The 22,619-nt window shown below is 49.4% G+C and overlaps 1 long non-coding RNA gene across 1 annotated transcript in view; it reads right to left on the bottom strand.

Annotated features, from left to right (window-relative positions):
- Positions 1-321: 321 nt before the first annotated feature.
- Positions 322-22,619, bottom strand: part of LOC140686283 (uncharacterized) — a 98,142-nt gene continuing 75,844 nt past the window's right edge. The window contains exon 3 of the long non-coding RNA XR_012059993.1: positions 322-359. This is a non-coding gene — a long non-coding RNA (uncharacterized lncRNA). The remainder of the gene's footprint in view (positions 360-22,619) is intronic.

Below are 22,619 nucleotides of genomic sequence, written 5' to 3'. Positions count from 1 at the left end.
GGAAAACCCTCTGCTGGAGATTCCCAGGTAGACGGAAAAGCAATCACAGCCCCTGGAGCACTCACACTGCCCTAAACCCACCAGCAGTGCCTTGAATTCAACCTTCCTCCTGCTGCTGCTGTGGATACTGGGTGGCCCTTCAGAGGGCGGCTAAAGACCAAGTGCGTGTTAGCAAATGCTTTCCCAGCTCAAGAACGCTGGGATAAAGAAGCAGCATTGTTTAACCTGGGACTCTCTGCTCCCCACACTCAAGAAGATGCAGACTCGCCTAAGATGAAGTGGGCTTTGCAGGAGGGAGCTCCCACGCTGGAATGTGGCCACGCTGACTGGGTCATGGAACCGTGTCCTCCTCTGAGCCTCTGGGGAGAAAGGAGAAAGGGCAGGAATATTTTATTGATCATTTAGTATGATCCAGACACAGATGAGCATTATATAATGGAGCATGATGGTGAGAGCAGAGATTTGGGACCAGAAAGACATGGGTCTGAGTTCCGCTCTGGAAATGACTAGCTTTGTGGTCTTGGGCATCAGGGATCTATCTCAAAACTGAAAGGTTTAAAACAATAGTTTAGCTCACGAATCTGGAATTTGGGCAGGGCTCAGCCAGGATGGCTCATCTCTGCTGCATGCAGATGAGGGATAAAGAGTTGACTTTCAAAATGGCTCACTCACCTGGCTGGCAGGTGGTCGCCGGCTGATGACTGGGAGTTTGGTGGAGGCTATGAGCCAGGGACCTCAGTTGCTGTCCCTGGGGGCCTTGATGTGAGCTGTTTGGGTGTCCTCATGGCAACGTGGGTAAAGGTCCAAGAATGAGCATCCCAGGAAAACAAGGAGGGAGTGCATGGCATGGCCATGACCTAGCCTCTAAAATCACGGTATCACTTCCACCATATTCTGTTGGTGGAGGCCGTCACAAAGCACTAGTATCAGGGTGGTATTAGGTCCAGGCCTAAGCAGGTGAACCCTTTAAAAGAGGGTCAAAAAGGCAGAGACACTCTGCTGCTGGCCTTGAAGGAGCAAGCACCATGAGTTCCATAGATGTAAGGAAATAAATCCTGCCAACAACGACAGGAATTTGGAAGACAACCTTGGCCTCCGATGACACCCCAGCCCCAACTGATACTGTGATCAAAGGTTTGTGAGCCCCCACGTGGAAGACCCAGGGAAGCCATGCCTAGCTCCTGACCCAAAGGAGCTGTGAGATAATACATGTCTGCTGTTTCCTGCTGCGAAATGTGTGGTCATTTATTGCAAGAGAACACTCCAACACCGGGTGGACGGCAACGGTCACCTAACTTCCACCCGCTCTACTCTTGGCCACCTTGAGTTTATTGCAAACTCATGAGTGGTCCGAATTCAGCAGTCCTCTCCAGGGTTTGCCACAAAAACCTCCCCACTCCCGGCACTACTCTAACTCCTTCATCCCACGACTCTCTTGTTTTTCATTCTATGTGAAAGTGGAATGAAATATGGTCAGAAATATGACCAAAGGGATGAGCCCATTGAGGACAAGTAATGAGGCTGGAAGCACTCATGAGTCTGCCCTCCTCAGCAGCCCTTCCCCAAGCTTTTGGCAACACCACCCTCTCCCCTTTGTTTCCTTAGCCCAAGGGGAGGTCACTGCCTCCTGCAGGAACTAACCCCTGGGCTACTTCTGTATCCCCCTTTCTGCCCTTTCTTTCTTCCCATATCCAGGTGATCAGTTTCCGACATGAAATCCCCTCGGCTTGAAATACCTACTGGGACGTCTGCTTTCCTGACTGCCTCCCCCTTCCTCCTGAGTGAGCCTAAGTGAGTCTCAGTTCCTTGCAACCCAAAGGTCTTTGACCGTAACAGAGAGGCTGTATGATTTGCCCACATCCACTTGAACTCAGATCATCTTGTCCCAAAATCTCTGCTCTACTTCCCTTGGATCGCACAGACCAAAAAGAAGCCTGTGGATGCGTGAATCCACCACAGACACTGTGCCCTCTCACCCTCCTTCTTTGGACCAGCAATGGGTTAACCCCTTGCTGCCTGAAAGACTTTAAATGACCTATCTTTCAGCAAAACACCCGGAGACTAGGCTCTTGTCCAAACTCCTCTCACATCCGGCTCTGCAATTTCCTCTGAACAAAGCGATTGCGCTACCCTTTTTACTGGGGAAGATCAGTCTTCTCAGCCGGGTGACAGGCACCAAATGGGAGGTGAAGCGTTCTGCTTTCTCTCCACCATCTGTTAACATAACCCCAAGCCACCCTCAGGTTCTTGCTGAACCCGCTTGGCTTGTTCTGAACGGGCTGCCAACACCTTGATTGCTTTTCTCTCGGTGTGTGCACTCTGAGGGCACCCCAGCTTCCCACGTACTTCCCCGAGCATCTGATGTGATAGGCGCCAGCGGGCTGAGCACAGATCCAGGAAGGGCCACGGCAGCAGCAGACGGCCGGAATCAGCATCCGGGGTGGGTCTGGCCCGTTCAGGACTCTGTTTCTTATTACTCTGTGGGCTTCTGCTCACGTGTTGTTCTCAGCCTGGGATGTCATGAATATAGGACCCGGAGGGGCTGAGCTGAAGTCAACTAGATGGCCCTTTACTGCCGCAAAAATATGACCCAACAAATTGAACATACGTCTCGACGGAAACTCACAGGGGACCCACATCTAATCATGGAATGGGTATAACATCCCAGGCAAACACTGTCCCTTAGATCTGCTTAGAAGAGAAGAGGAGGCGGGGGCAGTGACCCACCCCTGCCCATGGCATCTGCGCCGTCTCATTTATGCATCTCCTGATAATGGTGAAACGGACACCACTGCCCAGGGCAATTACTTCTTTTCAAATCATTTTCCATCACTGACATGACAAGAGCCAAGAGAGGCAGGAAATCCAATCCCTTCTGATGTCTGCACGGAAGATTAACCACCTCGAAGAAATTAGGAAAGTGTCTTCCATACCAGTGACATAAAGACATTGCTATTCTGTATGTTAATGAAAATTTCATTGATGTTTGGCATTTATCAAATGTCAAAAATTAAATTTAGCTGTCCTGTGATTTTAATTGGCATTAACCCAGTTAAACCAGCAGGTAGCTGCTATGGTTCAGGTAGGCAACTTCATTTGCATTTCTTTTACCAGCTCACGCACAGGGAAAGGCGTGGGCGGCATGGGAGCGCCTCCTGAGAAGGCGGTGTCTGAACCAGACTTTGAAGAGGTTTGACATCTCCAGGAAGAAGGAACAGCACATGCAAAAGGGAAGAAAGCGAAAAGAACCAGACACATTTCTCAGCATAGCAGAGTCCAGTCTGGCAGGAGAGTGGTGGACAGATGAGGAGAGACTGACAGGAGTCGGGATGTGAAGGGTCTCAAAGCTAGAGCAGAAATCATCTTGTAGAAATGGGGAGTGCTTAAAAGCTCTGGGGGCAAAAACACTACACGTAAGTTTGTATATTTATATCTGTGAATACAGAGAAAATGATACACCAAACAGATCATGATAGGCGCTGCTGGAGGGGAGAGTGGCATGGGTTGGGCAGACGGACTTTAACGTAACTGTAGTGTTAGAATTTTTTACCATGAAAATGAATGAACGCATGGCGTGATTAAATTAAAAATAATCTCAGACGATTTTAAGCAAATGTATTAGGGCCACAAATGTACCCAACTTTGCTCAAATGTATCAAGAAAACATAGCTTATTTCTCTCTTTACAACTGACCTAATCTCCCTCACCATCCTGCGTCCCTGGGCTAACCCTGGGCGAGAGCAGGGGAAACGGGGGACGTTAAACTCTCTAATCAATAGTGTCTTGGTCTCTGACTGTTTGATGGTCTCTGCTGAATAACCCGGCCCCTTTCCGATACTGTCTCCCTCTCTCAGATTTCTTCCTTCTGTCTCTGCTCCTCCCTGAAAGGGTGCCTGAGTGTTGCGGGCTTTCATGCGCTCATGGTGAGAGAAGGGGGCTTCGAGCCTAGTGGGATCCTTTGGGTTGTCCTAGTCTCTGTCTCAGTGGTCAGCCACACCATCTGGTCTTTGGGGGAGTCGTGCTGACACCTCCCTGGAATCTGGGGTCCAAGCCATATGCACGCAGTGAGCCTGTGTGCTCATCCCGCCATTAGCATGTATTCTGTATTTCCAGAACCACTGGCTCCCCGCACAGCACACACAGGCCGTGGAGACCTGGGGTGCTGCCCCGGGGCCCCCCTACCCGGCTTCACCCTCAGCCTAGGCTGTGCCTCCACTGTGTTCCAGGATGGCCTGTCTCCCAGACAGCAGCCGGGCTGCTCTTTCAGAACCAGGGCCCCATGTTGGCTGTGCTCAGCTCACTGGGCCACCCCCTTCACTGTTTCAAGCTCCTCCAACAACCCTGTGCATCCTTCTTCAGCATCACTAAGTTGAGCGCCTGTGATGGGGGCAGGGTGGGTGGGGGCTGGAGGGGGCACAAGGACCCTGGCATTTGATCTCCTGTCTCCTCCTCCAACTCTTTCCTCCGGGACGGAAGGGGGAGCCCCAGCTTCCTTCCCTCACTACAAGGATGTCCCTACATCAATTCTCCTTCTTCCCAGGACTTCCCACCTTCATGTAGGAGAGGAGTCCCCTCTGCTCCGGGCTGATTGTGTGTTCCCCCAAATTCATATGTTGAAGCCCTAACCCCCAGGACCCCAAAATGTGACTGTGTTTGGAGAGAGGGCCTTTAAAGAGGTAATTTAAGTTAAAATGAGGTCATTAGGGAAGGCTCTAATCCAATCTGACTGATATCCTTAGGTGAAGAGGAGATTAGGGGACACACACACACACAGAAGACCATGTGAAGCCCAGGGAGAAGGCAGCCAACTGCCAGCCAGGGACGGAGCCTTGGAAGTGACCAACCCTGCCGACATTTCGATCTCAAACTGTCAGCCTCCAGAATTGTGAAAAAACAGACTTCTGTTAGTTAAGGCACCTGTTGTGGTTCTTTGTTACAGCCACCCTCACAGACTGATACACACTCTGCACCAAAGAGACTCTATGAGCTAAGCCACCAGGCCCGGTTCTCCGCGCAGGGGAGCCCTGGGGCAGCCCAAGTCGGCAGTTACTGAGAACAAGGTCACAGCGGTTAGTGGTGAACAACATTTCCCATTGCACAGGTTCCGGAACCAATCACCCGTTTGGGAGGCTAACCCTAACTGACAGACACCTGGTTGTCTGACTGGAACACGGACAAGTGAGGACTCATGGCAAGTTGAGTAACAGTAAGGAGAGAGTGTTTAGAAGGTCAGCAGGGCCAGGGAGCCATCTAGAATGCTCTGACTACAGCTGGCATCTTTCTTGCTGTGACGCGGTCCTTTTTAGGTACCTATATATACTAAATACTTAAATATATGTGTATATATTATGTATATTTGGTGTATATATCATATATTTGGCATATATATTATATGTATTTGGTGTTTATAGTATATATACATACATATAATATATGTGTCTATGTATGTATGACAAATATATATATACATACCAAATACAGATATACATTTCCATGTGCCATGGTAACATTTTATCTTTGTTTTTAGCACCCTCAAAATAAGGACACAAACCCACAAGTTCTGACACGAGGGAGTGGGGTTCTGAACAGTGATTTCTAACAAGGCAGAGTAGCAATCCCAAAAAACCTCTCCTGGTGCGCACTGCGAGCCTCCCTCCCACCTGCTCCCACACCGCCCCCAGCCTGGCCCTGGCCGTCTGAATGGCCAACAGAGCGCTTCCATGTTCCCCTTTGCCTGAATCAGAGAGGTCTCTGCAAACTCTCTGCTTCTCAGCCCAGACAGCTTCAGGGGCAGCTCCCAGGGAGGGAGGAGGCTGCTGTTCCCCCAGACCTCCTTGGACACTCCTTGAATCTCAGCACTCCTCCCCACCCCCAGTATTGCCCTCACTTCCATTCCTTTTATGACGCCAGTCAGAGGTGCAATCCTGGTGGTGACCGACCCCGATCTTCCTTGCCCTCTCTAAGTCCAGCAGGCACCTGGGAGCACTGTGCATTTTGGAAGAGCAATGGAATCACTTGTTTGGACTGAACAATGATTGAGCTGCAAGGGGCCATTCTGAATGTCAGATGCCTGTACTCAGAAACCATCAGGTCAAGCCACAAAGAGACCAGGTCAGGATCAACCTTTAGGACCATGGCCCCATCGCCTCCCAGCCTCTGAGCCTCCCGGCTGCACTATGAAGTATCCAGGATCCCTGAGCAGCAGAGGCAACAAGGGAGCTTTGTTTGTGCAGGGCTGGTGGTGCAGGGGTGACCTGGGATAGCAAATGAGCAGCCGGGACTCTGCCTGTGGCTTATAAGTGTAATTTTCCTCTTGTAACAGAGGCTCTTTTAGTCAAAAGTAATTAATCTCTTCTTGAAGTGACAGGTGGCTGGACCAGTTTCTTGGACTTTCAGCAAATCCACATAAGGTACAAGAAGTCCCATGCACAGAAGGAAGGAATTAGTCAAATGCAACAATTGGGACCTAATTCTTTAGCAGCCAGACAGGAATCAGGAAAAGAGGCTTAGGCTTTTCGAAGAATCTTTTTTAGGGCTTCCAGAAAACACATCTCAAGTCAAGTCTATTATTTTCACTTACAAGTGACAGAAAAACCCAAAATAGATTCATTAAGACAAAAAAGAAAAGTCCTTGCCATAGAATGGAAGAATCTGAAGCATCAGGCATGGGCTGATCCAGGGTTCAAATGCTATCACCAGCAATCTCTCTCTCTCTGTCTTGGTTTTGCCCTCTCTGTGTTGACTCCTTTCTTATTTGGTCTCTTCCCTCATGGCTCAAAAATGACCACCAGAAGCTTCTGAGGCTTACACTTCCAGGCTCAAATTCAGTGGGCAAGAGGAGGCTAAAGATATCTTTGTCCTGACATTCACAGTCACGAAAATCACGGTGGTCTCTCTGTACTAACTCTGTCAGGAGACAGTCATGAACCAATCATCGATGTCTAGAGAGCACAGTACACCAACTGGTGTGAGCCTGGGTTGTATGTCCCAGCCTGGCACTTGGCTGAGATGGAGGGAGTGACAAACCACACACACAGTTGGAGCTGTTGCCAGGAGACGAGGGAGGGAGAGGCGGGTGGGAGAGGAAACAGCCAACGTCCTTTACAATGACGAACACTGGAAGAGCTCCAGCTGAGGGCAGTGGCCTTCCATCCCAGATCTCATTTATCCTCTCAACACCTCGATCCATCTTTTACAGATGACAAAACAGGGTCAGCACAACTCAAGAACGTGCCCCACGTCAACCAGCTCATGTGCAACGAAGGCAGGGGTTGAACTGGGACCCCTGAGCCTGTGCTTTTGACAGCCACAGCCCCTGGGCAGCCTGCCTGAGCCCCATCACGGAGACTGACTTAGACTCGTGGAGCTGGGGCCTCTGACATGGTCTTCCTCCAGACACTGCAGCCACATGACAGTAAATTTTTGCTCTTTGTTTCTTGAGTTTAGTTCAGGTTTTCCTAATGGAGACTGTGATCACTGTTAGCATGGCTGGTCTGTTTTCAGAAGCTGAATGTCACCAGGCTCCCTAAGAATGCAACTCTGGCAAAGATCGAATGGTCCATCTGTTCCTGGTATCTCTACTCAACCCATTCTGGACACATCAGCAAGTTCAAACTCATCAGAAGAAATAATCATTTCTTTCCCAAGTGAATAACCTCCACCCCCGTCCCCAACTCCTTCCCAGTAATCGCACTGTTGCTTTCCCTCCTGTGCTGAATCAGGAAGCTTCTTATCTTATCTGAGCCAGATACAGCCCCTCCAGGGAGCCATCGGGCAGAAGCCATCGGTGCAAAGAACACCCAAAGCTGGACGCTGCCAAGCATCCATCTTCATGACGAGCTGAGGTCGCTGCCAGAGCCGGGGAAATCAATACGGGAGCAAAGATAAGCTCCCAGGTGAGTGGTGGGAACAAAGGACAGCTGGCATGGCTGCTCCCAATGTCTGAAATTCACATCATCAAACCCCAAACTCAGAGGTTCCAACTGCAGCTAAAATAAGAGTGAGACCCATCCCTTTAGATGTCAAAGCTGGCTCCTCCACGCTCCACATCTGGCACAGCCGTCATTTGCAAGCATCTGACGCTTTCCACATATTTACACGGCACTCAGGTATAGTCCCTCCTTCAGACTCATTATCTGCCACCTCCCCTCCCCCACCTCCCCTCCCCCCACCTCCCATATAGTCTCCTCTTTCAGTGAATGGCTTTAGAAAAGCTACAAGTATCACCACTTTGATTTCTCCCCCTTTTGTCCAATTAGTCTCGAAACCAGGGGTTCTCAGACTTCGCTGCACATTCGCCTCACCTGTGAGTTTGTTTGGTTTGTTCCGGATACAGATGCCCGGACTCCCATTCATTTCTGGCAGGAGAGTTTAACCTCTTTCCCACTGTGATCCATAGAAAGAAATACCTTTGATATCATAGTCCAGAACATTTCTATCTAAATATATCAAAAACCACAGGCCCTTTCTATGTGGGAGGTATTCTAGTATTTTCAATACTGTATGTATATTTTTTAATGCTGAGCATGCTCTGCTAATTGCTCACACAGACTGGAAAACTTGTTTGAGATACTGGTTTGTATCATTCTGTCCGTATTTCTTCTTCTTCCAGTTTCCGGCCCATAACCCATAACCCAGTTCTTTGCAATTCCTTGCTTCGGGGATTTCTTTCTTTCTTTTTTTCCTTTCTTTTCTTTTCTTTCTTTCTTTCTTTTTTTTTTTTTTTTTTTTTGCAAGGCAGAATGCAGACACTACCAGAAGTCAAAGGATTTTCCAGACTTTTGTAAAAACCTGAGCTCTTTGATGAGATTATGTTTGATGTTCCCTAGGGGGAAAGAAAGAGAAGGCTTTGGAGGGTGACAGGAGGTTAGAAATTGGCTTCCACCAGCCTGGAAATAGCAACAATGGTGTGGGTTTTGGCGTAGCTGGAACCACATCCCCATGTCCTGGGAAGGCGGCGAGACCCTCAGGGTGAAGGGTGGCTACATGGCCTCCCTGAAAGGCTGGACTCTGAAACTTCCCCGCTGTGGCAAAAATTCTCATGGCCCAGAATGACAAGAAATCAGAAGGCTGCTCGATTTCAAGGGACCACATTGCAAAATGAGGATCTTGGCATCCATTCCCTTACCACCTGGAAATTCAACATTCAGCCCTATTTTCAGGAGCCCCTTACACCCCTGAAATTTTCATAGAGCCCGAAAAATGGGGAGGATGAGTTGCCTACCAATGAATGAGGCTGACTCTCCCACCATCTCACTGGGATGCAGTCTCAGTCTGACTTAAGTCTATTTGAAATAGAACTAAGAGATGTAATATTTCTCTGACACCTGGGTTCATTAATTGAGATTCCTGCCCGTCACTTCTTAACTCTATTTCCACTGTTTCCCTTTCTGCATGCTGTCCCTCCATCCCCATGGCTACTGTCTTGTTCACAACAGACTCAAGTCAGGTTCTCCCCATTTTACAGATGGAAAGACAAGGCACACAGTGGATAAAGGACTTGGTAGGATCACTTAGTGAGCTAATAGGTGAGCTGGGATTCCAAATCCAACTTCCTCCATAGCCTACTGGGGGTTATCCTGGGGGTGAGAGAAACACCCCATAAAGAAAAAGACCCTTGAGGGGAGAGGCCAGTGCTGCTCACGGTGGTTCCCAGGCATTCCCACCAGTGGCTGTATGAACCCCACCGGTCAAGGGCACATGGCCTGCATCCACCCTTACAGTGCCCAGGAGAGCAGAGGGGCTTGGGCCGTGCTGCCCTTTTGCATAGAATGGTGGTCCGAGAACCCCAGGGACTCAGGCAGGCTGAAGGGCACAGTTCACTCAGGTTCTGCTAAAAGATAAACGGAGGCACGTTACATTGTGCAAGAATTTCTTTTGCACCTACATGGATTGGAATCAGGCAGCGCCAAACCAAAAGTGGTTGGGGCCCTCGGCCGACAGGAGCTAGGGGAGGGGTTTACAGGGAGACGCAGAAGCAAAGCAAGTACTGGATGGGTCACAGGTTAAGTGGATGCTTTACTGGGGAGAGCCTAGTTGGCTGCCTGTGATGGGCTGCTCTCAAGTTTCATCGTCTCGGATTCGAGTGCACGGACTCTGCTGAGGACTTGATTTGCTTGTGCAGCCTACCGAGACATCAGAGCCACCAAGCCTGATGGCCTCTTGTTTATGCACTTTAACAGGTCCCAGTTCAGTCTGTGTGACTGTGGCCAGGAACCAGCATCCCCACCCAGGGTCAAAGCTCACACCCGATGCTCAGATTTCAGAATGTGTTTGAAACTGACTGAGCATCACCAGCTTTAAAACCTGTGCCAAGGAATACTTTCTAGAAACTCTATTTCTCAACGTAGGTCCTTATACCCCTCAAAAGCTGTCTCTCTGTAATACTGGAAACTTTTGAAAATTACAAAGTGGCATTTCTTATTTATTCCTTTCAGATGGTGGTGAAATACCCATTACACAAAATCTACCACCTTAATCATCTCTCAGCGTGGAGTTCCATGGCATGAACTTCGTTCACATTTTTGTGCAACCATCACTGCTATCCATTTTCAGAACCTTTTTCATTTTGCAAAACTGAAACTCTGTGTCCATTAAACACTAACTTCCAGACCCCCTGACCCCCAGGCCCTGGCAACCACCCTTCTACATTTTTGTCTCTACGGATTTGACTGCTCTAGGTACCTAATAAGTGGTAACTTACATGCAAAATTTGTCATTTTGTGACTGGCTTTCTTCACTTAGCAACCCCCCAACTCATTACACAAGGACCTAAGAAATAACCAACAGACTGGGGTTCAAATTTAGTGAAATTTCACTTTGATCTTTGGTGGAAGCATTTCTCCTTCAGGTACTAAAACCGATAAAGAGATGCATAAGGAAAGTGAGGACATATTACGAAAGAGGGTCCTTGCTGGGGACACCCTTCCTCCTCCCTATATTGGACATTGGTGCAGAATATATTCCACAACCTGCAAGACAGCATCCTGGGCTCAGACATCAGCTCTTCTCTCCAGCTGGGACCGTTACTCTAGCTGATTTTTCCAGAGACCACTGGAACGCCTTTAAAGACAGCTACCTATTGAAATTGGGGTACCCCATGAAACCAGTGCGACTCCCGGGTGTCAGGACTTTGTTGCATTTCTTTTGCTATCATGTAACTTTCTGAATAGACGCTAAGGCTGTGTTAGAGGCCACATGCTATAAAGCCACTCAGTAAGTTCATGCTGCCAAGACGTGGCGGGGGGGGGAGGAGCAAACTCACACTGCAAATAGGTGTCCCTTCTGGGGAGGTCACACAAAGGAAACAGCCCCAGATGTCATCAGGCTGCCACTAAGTGGCTGGCTGATCCCCTTGGAATATGGTGCAGTATTGAGCCCAGACCTTGGGGCTCCGAGATCTGCCACTTGTGGATCCATTTCTCTGATCCTCCTTTTTTTCCATATACAAATTAATAGAATCCACTGAGGATTAAATGAGGGAATGCATGTAAAGCGCTAAGACCAGTGCCCGGCACTAGTGGACTGCAAGGGCATTCTACCCTATTACTATGACCAAACCATGGAGAAGTGCGTTCTCCATGGCTCTCCCAGGTTTCTGCAGATCTTCTGAATAGGTACTTGACAGCTTTTGTCTTGGACTGTCTTTGCAAGCTTGTCCCAAACAGTCTTGGAAGATATAGTGTCTGCTTTCAGGGCAGAGGGCAGATCTGATTGCTGTCCAGGATAATAATGAGAGTGTTTCCCTCTGGGGTAAATGTTGAGCAGGTTATAAAATACTGGAGTTTCCTAAACTCAAATTCTTCAGCAGTGACACCAACCCACTCCTTGCACAGCATCCACCGGGGCTGCTGACATTATCCCACGGAATCTGGGAGTTGAAGGGAACCAAGGCAAACACGAAGCTCAGGCTGTCTGCTGTGCTGTGAGTAATAAAGCCTTTGGTCTATGATCCAGGAGACTCCTGTGTCCTGCCAGCATCCCTGAACAATAACAAACTAAATTGTGAGCTTTCAGACAAGGCAAAATCTCAGACCTTTCAGAGTTTCTGACAACCGGAAGCTTCAAGTAGGTTGCTATTGCTGGAAAATTAGATTCATCACTGGTAATTTCCAGGACAACCTTGATCCATATTGTGGGACCCATTCTCAGCCTATCTCTAAGACCTCCTGGATCCCTTACCCAAGACCCGTTTAAGTAATTTGGCCCCATATAGGCTGATAGACCTTGGGAGTTCAGACTGAGGCTTAGAGATCAGCTTTTCCAAGAAGGCTCACCAGACTCAGACAGCCCCTTCCCTGTGCCTGCACCCTCCCCATCCCTAGAGAGCCACGTGGCAGGTTTTCTAATGCCCAGGACATTTGGTCTATAGGTCAGAAAACTAATTCCAGCCCAGGACTCTTCAAACTGGTAGGACCCAAATACACAGCCAGGGTTGGCTAAGGTACCAGGGCAAGACTGGCACTGGAGCAGCCATCAGCTAATCCAAAGAGTTCCTCAGGAGAAACAGAGACAGGTCTGGCCCTGCGCTCAGGAGCACCTGATTCGCCACTCCACTGTGCCTTCTTCAAACACGCTGCTCGCCCATTCATGGAGGATTTCAACAAGCCTGAGGCAGCACTGCCCTGAGCTCTCTTACAATAGCCCTGTGAGATACTGGTGCTATATCAGAGATGAGAAAGTTTCAGAGAGAAGGCACTTTCCCAAGATCACACAACTAGTAAATGGTGGAGAGGGGATTCGAACCCTCAGCATGCCGAGGCGTGGGATGCCCCCTGTAGCTGCACCCTGATGCTGCAGGACGTCTCACTCTCCACATAAGGGTGCTGTTTCTTTGCAGGGTTCCCATGGCAGCCTGTGGATTTTCTCAAAGGCTCCCCTCTCTCCTGGGGCTGAGAGCATCCCGGCACAGGTGCCAATCCCTTGGTTGAGAAGGTTGTTAATTAGCAGGTTCTTAACATCTAGACGCCACTGATGCACCTGCAGTGTCTGACGGCAAATAAAGTACTAAACCCCTGGCAAGACCAGCCCCCACCGCCGTCCGTCACCTGCCATCACACTGACTTCTTAGCAGGTCATCGCTTTCTTATCCTGACTCTCAGTCCACAGAGACATGAAGAAAAGAAAAATAAAAGGCAAGTCCATCTCTGTCCCCTGGCTTTCATCTTCTTTGCTAGAGGCAGTTCTGTACTTTAAAGGGCTAAGCCTATGCATGATAAATCCTTATGTGCAAAACCTGCCCCCAGCTTTCAGCTGAGCTGTGACCCCGGCCCCAGGCTGAAACTCAGTGCTACCTCTCCAATCTGCTTGTCTCAGGAGATGAAGGTCTTACCTGCATCCTCCCTGGGGATCCCTTAGATCAGCCAGTTGGATGACAGAAGAGGCAGCTCAGAGGCACGAGATGAGCTCTCAAGAGCTCACACCTCTCTCCTGGAGGTGCCCCAGCTGGAAAGAACCATGCCCTCCCTCCCAGTTCCTCCAGCCCTCCCACTCTGTCCTCTGAATAGCAGGGCTCTGTGCTCAGCGGCGTGGGAGCAAGCCCCAGACTGCACTTGGTCCCCATCAGGCCCCAGGCAGAGGGCAGGCAGAACACATATCCTTCCAAGCATTCAAAGACAAAGCTAAAGGAAAATTCTGCAAAGCCTTTGATGCCTCAGGTCTTTGCCACCTGGGCAGATCTAGAGGTTTGGCATCACGGTGAAAATATGAGGCACTGACTGCTCTCTCCCCTTTTTAAGGTGAAATTTACATAGCATGAAAGGAATCATTTTAAAGTGTACGATTCTGTGGCATTTAGTACAGTCACAATCTTGTGCAACTACCACCTCTATCTAGTTGCTAAATATTTCTATCACCACCACCCCCAAAAAGAGACCCCATTCCCATAAGCAGGCACCTTCCACCTTCCTCTCCCACAGCATCTGGCAACCACTAATCAACTTTCCATCTCTATAGATTTACCTATGCTGGGTGTTGCATACAAACCAATTCATACAACGTGACCTTTTGTGTCTGGCTTCTTTTATGTAACATAATGCTATTGAGGTTCATTCATGTTGTGGCATCAAACGAACATCTCTACAGCCCTGTTCATAGCAGCACTGTTCACAGTAGCCAAAAGGTGGAAACAACCCAAATAAATGTCCATCAGTGGATGAACAGATAAACAAAATGTGGCATATCTGTACGGTGGAATATTACTCAGCCATAAAAAGGGATGGGGTTTCATAGAGACAGAAAGTAGAAAGGTGGTTGCCAGAGGCTAGAGGGAGGGGGAAAGGGGAGTTTTTGGTTAATGGAACAGAATTTCAGCTGGGGAAGATGAGAAGGTTCTGGAGAAGGTGATGATGGTGGTGATGGAGGTCATGGCTGCACAACAATCTGAGAGTACTTAATGCCACTGAACCACTTAAAAATGGTTAAGAGGTCAATTTTGTTATGTGTATTTTCCCACAATATGAGTGAAGGAATGGGGTCCCGATAAATGCAACAGCATCAGTGGACCTTGAAAATGTCATACCTGCTGTTTCCTCCCACCCCTGCTTTGGTTGAATGTCTTATTGTTATAAAGAGTAAGCCTTTAGTGGGGAGGGTATAGCTCAGTGGTAGAGTGCATGCTTAGCATGCACGAGGTCATGGGTTTGATCCCCAGTACCTTCAGTAAATTAAAAAAAATGATAATAAATAAGTAAAATAAATAAATATTACCTCCCCCTCCAAAAAAATAAATGAACAAAAAAGTCACTGCCCTCTTTTCAAAAAAAACCCAAAACAAACGGAATAAGCCTTTAAAATAACTTCCTTTAAAACAATTTCAGGGGGAAAAAAAGCCAGTAGAATTTGATGTATTTACTTAATAAGCTGCCTCCAAACCACTGTTGATACTTGAGGACATCAGAGTCACATTCACCCAACATTGCTAGAGCTTGTTCCGAACAGCTTCCGGCTCTGAGCTCCGTGCCGGGTGCCCTGCTCACTCCCACTGGTGCGTATGGCGCCAGAACCATCACCATCCTCATCACTGGTCTCAGTTAACACTGGAGGACACAACGGGTAAAACTTGCAGAGTTTCCATTCTGCAGGATGAAACGGGTTGGGGAGATAAATGGTGGTGATGATTTGCACAATAACATGAAGGTACTTAATGCCCCGAACTGTACACTTAAAAATGGCCAAGATGGTAAATCCTGTTTTGTGTATTTGCCACAACTAAAAAAAAGTCGAGGGGTGGTGTGGTTCATGAGTTAATTTCGCAAGGCTCCTTAGCTATCAAATGGCCAGGACGGACACAGAATCACTAAGGATGGGGAACTGTCTCGGGACGTCCAGGGCCGGGAATCTCTGCCAGCTGGCTCTCAGTGTGACCCCAGGCAAGTCCCTCCCATTCACTGGTTCCCTGGGGCTCTAGAAGCAAACAGACAAACTCTGATTCAGAGCGTGTGTCTGTGATCACAGGGGGAAGAGCTCGCGCCCTCGGTCCCGGCCCAGCATCAGACCTAGAGACCCAACTACTGATTCAGGCGGACGCGCCAGGTGCCAGGAGGCAGCCGCGGGACTCCCTGCCTGCAGAGACGGTAATGGTTTATGACTCTGAACTCACTGGAAGGTTAGCTGGGTCAAAGTGGGAACTTGATTGCTTGTTTAAATCTCTGTCCAAGAATCTTTCCACTTGTGGCTGCAAAAGAATGGGTTCTGAGCCACGCCAGAGTCGGGCGCTCTGTGAGTTTGACACAACCTGCTCTTCGAAGAGAAATCCATGCGTATTAATTGCTAGCAAGGAGGAAGCACGGCCAACCACCATCGTTCACGTGAAGCGCTGCTACCGGTTGGGGCGATGGAGACAAAACAGGAAAACGGAAGAGGCAGGTCCCCAGCCTCAAGGAGTTTGCCTTCTGGTGGTAGATCCTGCCAATAGATACGCATCTCAAGTCAGGGAGGAAAATAACATGAAGGTGTCGGGGAACTGCTCCTTCTGAAAGTGCACTCAGGAGGGTCTCTTGGAGGAGGTGATGTTTGAGCCAACACCTGAATGACAAGCAGAAGAAACCATGTAGGCAGCTGTGGAAGAAGCACCAGGGGCAGAGGGTAGAGCGAGACACATGCCTGGAGGTGGGAATGTGCCTGCATTAGCATCTCTCCTTGCCAGCGGCGAGGCGGAAGTCACCAGAGGATGCCATCACCGGGCACCAGAGGAACCCACGGCTGGGGCATTCCCTGAGCATGGAGGACTCTGGCTTCAGAAAAGAGAGGACAGAGGAAGAGGGTGTGTGGCTGGGAACGGCCTCATCAGGGAGAAGTTGACTCCTTGGACCCTGCTTCCCCAGGTCACTGCTGGCCATGCAGGGACCATGACCTCTCAGGGGACTGTCAGAGCCTGGGGAATAGGGATGCAGTCTGGTTCACTCCTGTATCACCGACACTGCCTTGGTGCCTGGCACGGAGTGACTGACTCTAGGACTATCCTTAAGCTGCGTGAGGGACACCATGAAGCACAGATTAGAGACTAGAGCCCCAGTGAGATCGGGCAACCAGCCCTAAGTCTCCACAGTGAGCCTAGAGCTTGTTTTCCATTTTAGTTTTGTCCAGCATCTTTTCGCTGGGAACCTGCTACTTGGATCCTCACCTGCCAAAGCCCCACCTACCTCTTCTGCTCACTTCTCTCCAGCTACCCGTCCACGCACCAAGCACATTTCTACCCCAGTACCTTTGAGCAAGCTGTTCCCTCTCCTGCTCTCCTGGTATCGCTGAATCCCTCTTGTCATTCGGGTGTCAGCTCAGATGTCTCCTCTTCAGGAAAGACCTCCCTGGCCACCCAATCGGTAGCCCCCACCGCATCCCTAACATCACTCTTGATGCCAATACTCTACCCTGTTCTCTCCAGAGCACCTCTTCCTGCCCCTCAACACACACAGCCCAGGGATTGTCCTGTTTTATTTGACTATTCGTTACATTCTGTATCCCCAGGAAAGTGTGAGCTCCCCTGCAGAGAGGAACAGAACCTGGCACATCAGTGAGCACTCAGGAAAGATTCGATAGAAGGAAGGTGAAGATGAGGGAGAGAAAGAGGAAAAGAGAGGGGAGGAAGAAGGGGAGATCAAAGGAAAGGGAAATAGGGAGGGAGGGAAGAAAAATGAAAGAGAGAAACTTGGCCCCTATTCTCCGAGACATCATGGACTACAGAGGGGAGAGATATGCAAACAGATAATTACAGTGAGGTCCAGTATGTGCTAAGGTACACGGCAAAGAGGGCAGAAGGCTTGTGCCCGAGGCAAGTCAAGGAGTACTTCAGAGAAGTGGTGTCTCAAGAACTGGTTTTGAAGGATAAATAGGAGTTCTCCAGAAATCAGGATGTCATTTCCAGAGACAGGCAACCTCATTTTGAAAAGCCAAGGGTTGTGAAACAAGGTGGCATTGTTCGGCAAGTACGTCTGATGTATGATTGGTGTAGAAGAGGCAACGGGGGGGGAGGGCAGAGAACAGAATGGCTAAGAGCAGCAGGGCCATGACTTGAATGCCAGCCCCAGACACTTGGACTTAATGCTATAGGTGACCTGGAAGCAACTGACGAGTTTTATGTGGGCAAGAGACATAACAAATGGTCAAGGCAAGAAGTGATGTGGTTACTAGTGATGGTGGACAGAAAAGCGAAGGATTCCAGAGATCTCTATGGGGCAAAGAACAGAGCTTGGGGATCAAATATGGGGGTGGTGGGAGAGATGGGAGGTCTCGGAAAATGCCTGTGTTTCTGGCTCAGGGGTGGGTGGGGCCCCCTCTGTGCTGGGAGCCCAGGAGCAGGAGCTGGTTCACCAGCACAAGGTCAGGACCACCAGAGCCCTGGGCCCAGGGAGTGATGCAGAAAGCCTTTGATAAAGGGCCAACTGTCAACTGACCAAACAGAGAGAGCAGTTCCCTCATATATTTAACAAGTCTTATAAATCATATAAAATTTTATCAATCATATAAATTCTGTTTTTATGAAGCATGAAAATCACCTGTAAGGGACCACCTGTGGATGCAGGCAACCCCCACAGAGAGACCTTGGTTAGTCTCAAGCCTTAGTACCCCCCCCCCCCCCGCCCAGGTACTGGCTCGTTTCTTTCCTAAGGAACGGCACAGGTTAAAACTCCAAGGTGCCCTGTCCTGGCTGAGACTTCGGGCGTGACACATAAACTCCCCGAACCTCAGTTTCATCTTCTATGAAAGGGAGATGACATTTCCATAGGAAATGGCACCGGTTCTACTGGTCTGGTGGCAAAAATTAAGAGAAAGTATTATTTCATGAATTCCCAACTTTCTCTAGAGAACCTACCCGAGATTTTGAGTTTGTGTCCCAGCAGGGGTACAGAATCCCTGAGTGACGCTGAGCAACGTCCCTCCCCGGAGACATAGCAAAAGGAAAAGGACAGAGCCTGGACTTTGGCGCAGCTTCCTGGCTACGTGACCTGCGCTTTCCAGATCTTTCCAAGACTCCTGTCATCCTCTATGAAATGAGGAAAATCGGTTGCTGAAGGGATGAAATGGGACATGGGCAGAGTGCACAAGTGTCCGGTATATTGTTGACAAAAGACACCCCCAAACTATGAATTCTCCTCTTCTTCTCCTGATGGGTCCCTGTTTCTATCAGTAAACTGAAAAGACTGGAAAACCTGGTCCTAAAAATGAGGTTATCCCCAGCCTCTCAGTGATGGGAAGTAACAGACGTAAAAATGATCTTTTTAGCTGGAAGTGCTGGGTGTGTGTATGAGAAGTGCTCTCTGAGTGTTTGTGTCCCCTCAATGTCACATGCTGAAACCTAGCCCCGCCAAAGGTGACGGGATTTGGAGGTGGGGCCTTCGGGAGGGGATCAGGTCATGAGGGTGGAGCCCACATGAATGGGGTTAGTGCCCTTACTAAGGAGACTCCAGAGAGCTCCGTCACCCCTCCTGCCCTGGGAAGACACAGCAAAAAGATGGCTGTCTGTGAACGAGAAATCAGGATCTCCCTAGACACTGAATCTGCCGACACCTTGAACTTGGACTTCCCAGCCTCCAGAACTGGGAGAAATAAGTGCTTGTTGTATATAAGCCAGTCGATGGAATTGTGCTGTAGCAGCCCAGACAGACCGAGACGAGGGTTGTTGCAATTACTCTAAACCACCGCCCTGGCTGTCCCGGTAGGTGGAGGGGGCAACGATGCAGTGACCTCTTAAACACAAAACACTATCCTACCCATCACAGCGGAGTATGTACGTGTTTGGGAAAACGTGTTGTGTCTATGTCTATGGAGAAGCTGGGGCTCCTACGGGCTCACAGAGGAACTCTTGCGGGAATTTCTCTCTACTCAACCAGCCCGTCCACCTCCCTGTGTTCTTCACACCTGCGGACCCCCAGCACCTCGGGATTCCAGCCCTGGTCTAAGCCCACGCACACTGAAGTCTGAAGCAAAGAAAATGTCCACCCCTACATTTATCCAACTCTTCTCCCATATTTCAAATCACATGGGAAATGCTAATAAAAGCTCTACAATCAAATAACACAACTGTCTCTGAAGCTCTGTTTTGCCCAGTTGCTTTGGGTGCCATTGCCAACTTCCGTCAACCCGCGGTGGGGGGCGTTGGGTGGGGAGCGTGTCAGCTGGGTGGGCTGATCAGAATCAGTTCTCATTGCACAATAATGCAGAGTCACAAACCAGCCTGTTTCCATTGAAATTTTTGCTGTTTGGGTCATTACGGATTTTTGGTCTTGATGTGGATTTTTTCGTAGCATTAAAATATGACTTCTCTTGATCATTGGGTTTTTTGGTGACCGCCTAAATTTTGCTCTGGGTTTGGGTACCTCACTGACCACACCCTAGCTATCCCTGGCCAAGCCCCTGCACCCCACACTCTCGCTCCATCTCTGTCACTGGATGCTGTATATTATCCTAGGTGTTGCATTGTACTGATGGTTAGTGTGGCCAACACTCTCCGGGCAGTTGGCTGAGGAATTTCTCCCTCACCTCCCTCCCCAGATCCTGCACAGGCCCCCATCCCTTCCAGAAAGTTCTGCCAGCTGCTGCCGACCATCACCCTGAGCCTGCTGGTGTTCTCAAAAGGAGAAGCTTCATTTGGACACCTGCTCTCTGGCCAAAAGGTCCAGAAAACCTGTTTGTTCATTCCAGCCACCTTGTCACGCAGACAGGGAGCCCCGGGGAAGGTGCTTATTCAAGGTCTAAGAGAGAGTTGGGAGCAAAGTCAGAGCTCAGACAGCCCAGCCCAGAACGGGACAGCCGCTGTCAGCCATGCACCCCAAACATTGTCAGAAAAGCATTCACAAGAGGATCACTTCTAATCCCACCACCTTGCCCCTAAAATGACTCCATGTTTCCCCGGAGGGAGCGGCATCCACTCGCTTCGACCTGAATTTGCATCCTGGCTCTATCCCTTAATACCGTGCAGCTCTGAGCAAAGTGCAGCAACCTCTGAGCTCCAGACACCACGTCTGTAAAGTAACCCTTGGTTTGCTAAAGGCAGCAGAGCACAGAGGTGAAGCCTCCCAGGCTGGGACTGGAGTCTGGCGGTCCCACTTCCGGCTACGTGGCCTGAGCAGGTCACTCAGGCTCCCAGGCCTCCGTGTCCCCCCAGGGAACAGGCATAGCAGACAGGCCTGCTTCCGGTGTCGCTGTGTGTCCTTGTCACTATGCCTGACACCTGCATAATGCTCCCTCAGCCCCAGCTACTGTTACTTTTCTAGTCTTTTAGCTAAAGAGCCTCCCTGTCTAGGAAAGGCTGGGGGCCCACACCTTCCTGTCTCTGATTTAAGCCAGGGGTCAGCAAACTTTTCCTGTCAAAGGTCAGAAAGTGAGTATTTTCAGCTTTGAGGGCCACCGTCGTCTCCATCACAACTACCCAATTCTGCAGCACAAAAGCAACCACCCATGATACGTGAACGATGGGCATGGCTGCGTCACAATACAATTTTATTTACAGAAACAGGTGACAGGCCAGATTTGGCCCACGTGGAGTTTGCCAACCGCTAGTCTCAGCCAGGTGCAACCCTGTCTCCAAGTGAACCTCCTTCTCTATCACATAAGTGCTTCAGAATAGGAAACTATTTCTTTATAATATTGTATGTTAAACACATCTGCCTATTAGTCACTTTTAATGACTACAGAGTGTTCTATCCAGAGCATGTGTGTAATCGTTAAATATGTATACATATATATTTGAGATATGTGGTGGCTAAATAAAGCTATAGTGGTTACATACGTTATGGCTTATATTACTCAACCATTATTTATTATTTTATTTGACAATATTACCGGATACCAGGTACCCTGCTTGGAACTGGGGACACAGCAGGGAGGGACATGTACAAGGTCCCTGCCCTCAGGGAAGGTGCATTCCCACAACTCCCAGTTCAGTCATGGTCAGCTTTGTCCTGAGTTTTCTGGAACACTCTTCTCACCTGCCCTCCGGTGGAATGTGTCAGAATGTGTATCCCAATTTGGGGTTCTGAAATCAGGCCCTCGTGATCATAAATGACACTTCTGTCGACAGTCAGCAAATATCCTTCTTCCTTCTGGTAATTCCCTTTGGATGAATTCCCCGGAGTGACATCACTGCACCCAAGGGTGTGAGCCTTGTAAGGACTCTTGACACATATTATCAAATTGCTTTCCAAAGCGGTGGGGGGGGGGCCAATTTACACGCTGCCACCCGCACCGCGTGTGAGCCATGGGTGTACCACAACTGGGTCATTCCTGGGTGTGATAATTATGTTTCTTAATTTGTGCTAATGGAATAGGTGTAAAATTGAATCTCCTTTTAATTTGCATTTCTTTGATAGTTAGGAAGGTTGAACGCTTTCTCTAATAAACATACACTCAGGTTAGTCTGTTCATTTACTCCTCCATTTCAAGCGTCGCACATTAACCCTTGTACTACTACACGCCAGATGCCGGCCAAGTGCTAAAGACTCAGAGATACATCAGCACAGTTCCTTTTCCTGCCTTCAAGGATGGCGCATCTGGGGAGGAAGGCAAACAAGTAAACCCACAGTCCCAATGCAGTAGGATGGATCACGTGCCGGAGACACTCCCAGGGACTGTCGGGGGAAGAGGAGGGGCCAGGGAGGTGGCACAGAGGAGGGCACCTGACCCAGACTGAGGGTTGAAAGGGAGCCTTGGCAGCCAGTTGGACAAACCAGAAGCTTTCCTGCTCACGTCTCACCATCTGCTCCTTGTGCTGCGTAACACCCAGTATGCACGTCATTCTCTTTGTGTGCCTGCGCGTCTGTGAGTCTGTTGTCTCTTTGCATCTGAAATGTCCCAGCCCTGCCTGTGCCTTTGGGTATGGACCTGGGTGCCTTTGTGCTTTGCTGGTTCTGAGGACATGAGTGTGTGTGTGCGGGGGTGCTGTGCCACGCAGGCTCTACAGTCCTGAGTCAGGCAGACGAGAGCAGGTGGGCCTGGGTTCCTGTGGATGGAGGGCTGGGGGGTTCACACGAGCTTCTGCAAGCAGAGGTGTCCAGCTGCACTGACCTCTGTTGGCCATTGGCCCTGCCCCTGTCAACCTCGGCTCCAGTCTCTGCCTCTGTCTGCCATGGGGTGGGAAGAGCCACCCTGGCTTCTCTGGGTTTAACTACATCATCTGAGTCACACAG

This window comes from Vicugna pacos, chromosome 16 (genome assembly GCF_048564905.1).
Source record: "Vicugna pacos chromosome 16, VicPac4, whole genome shotgun sequence".
NCBI lineage: Eukaryota > Metazoa > Chordata > Mammalia > Artiodactyla > Camelidae > Vicugna > Vicugna pacos.
Note: the sequence above shows the minus strand (reverse complement) of the source record. Positions and strands in the feature narration are given on the sequence as shown.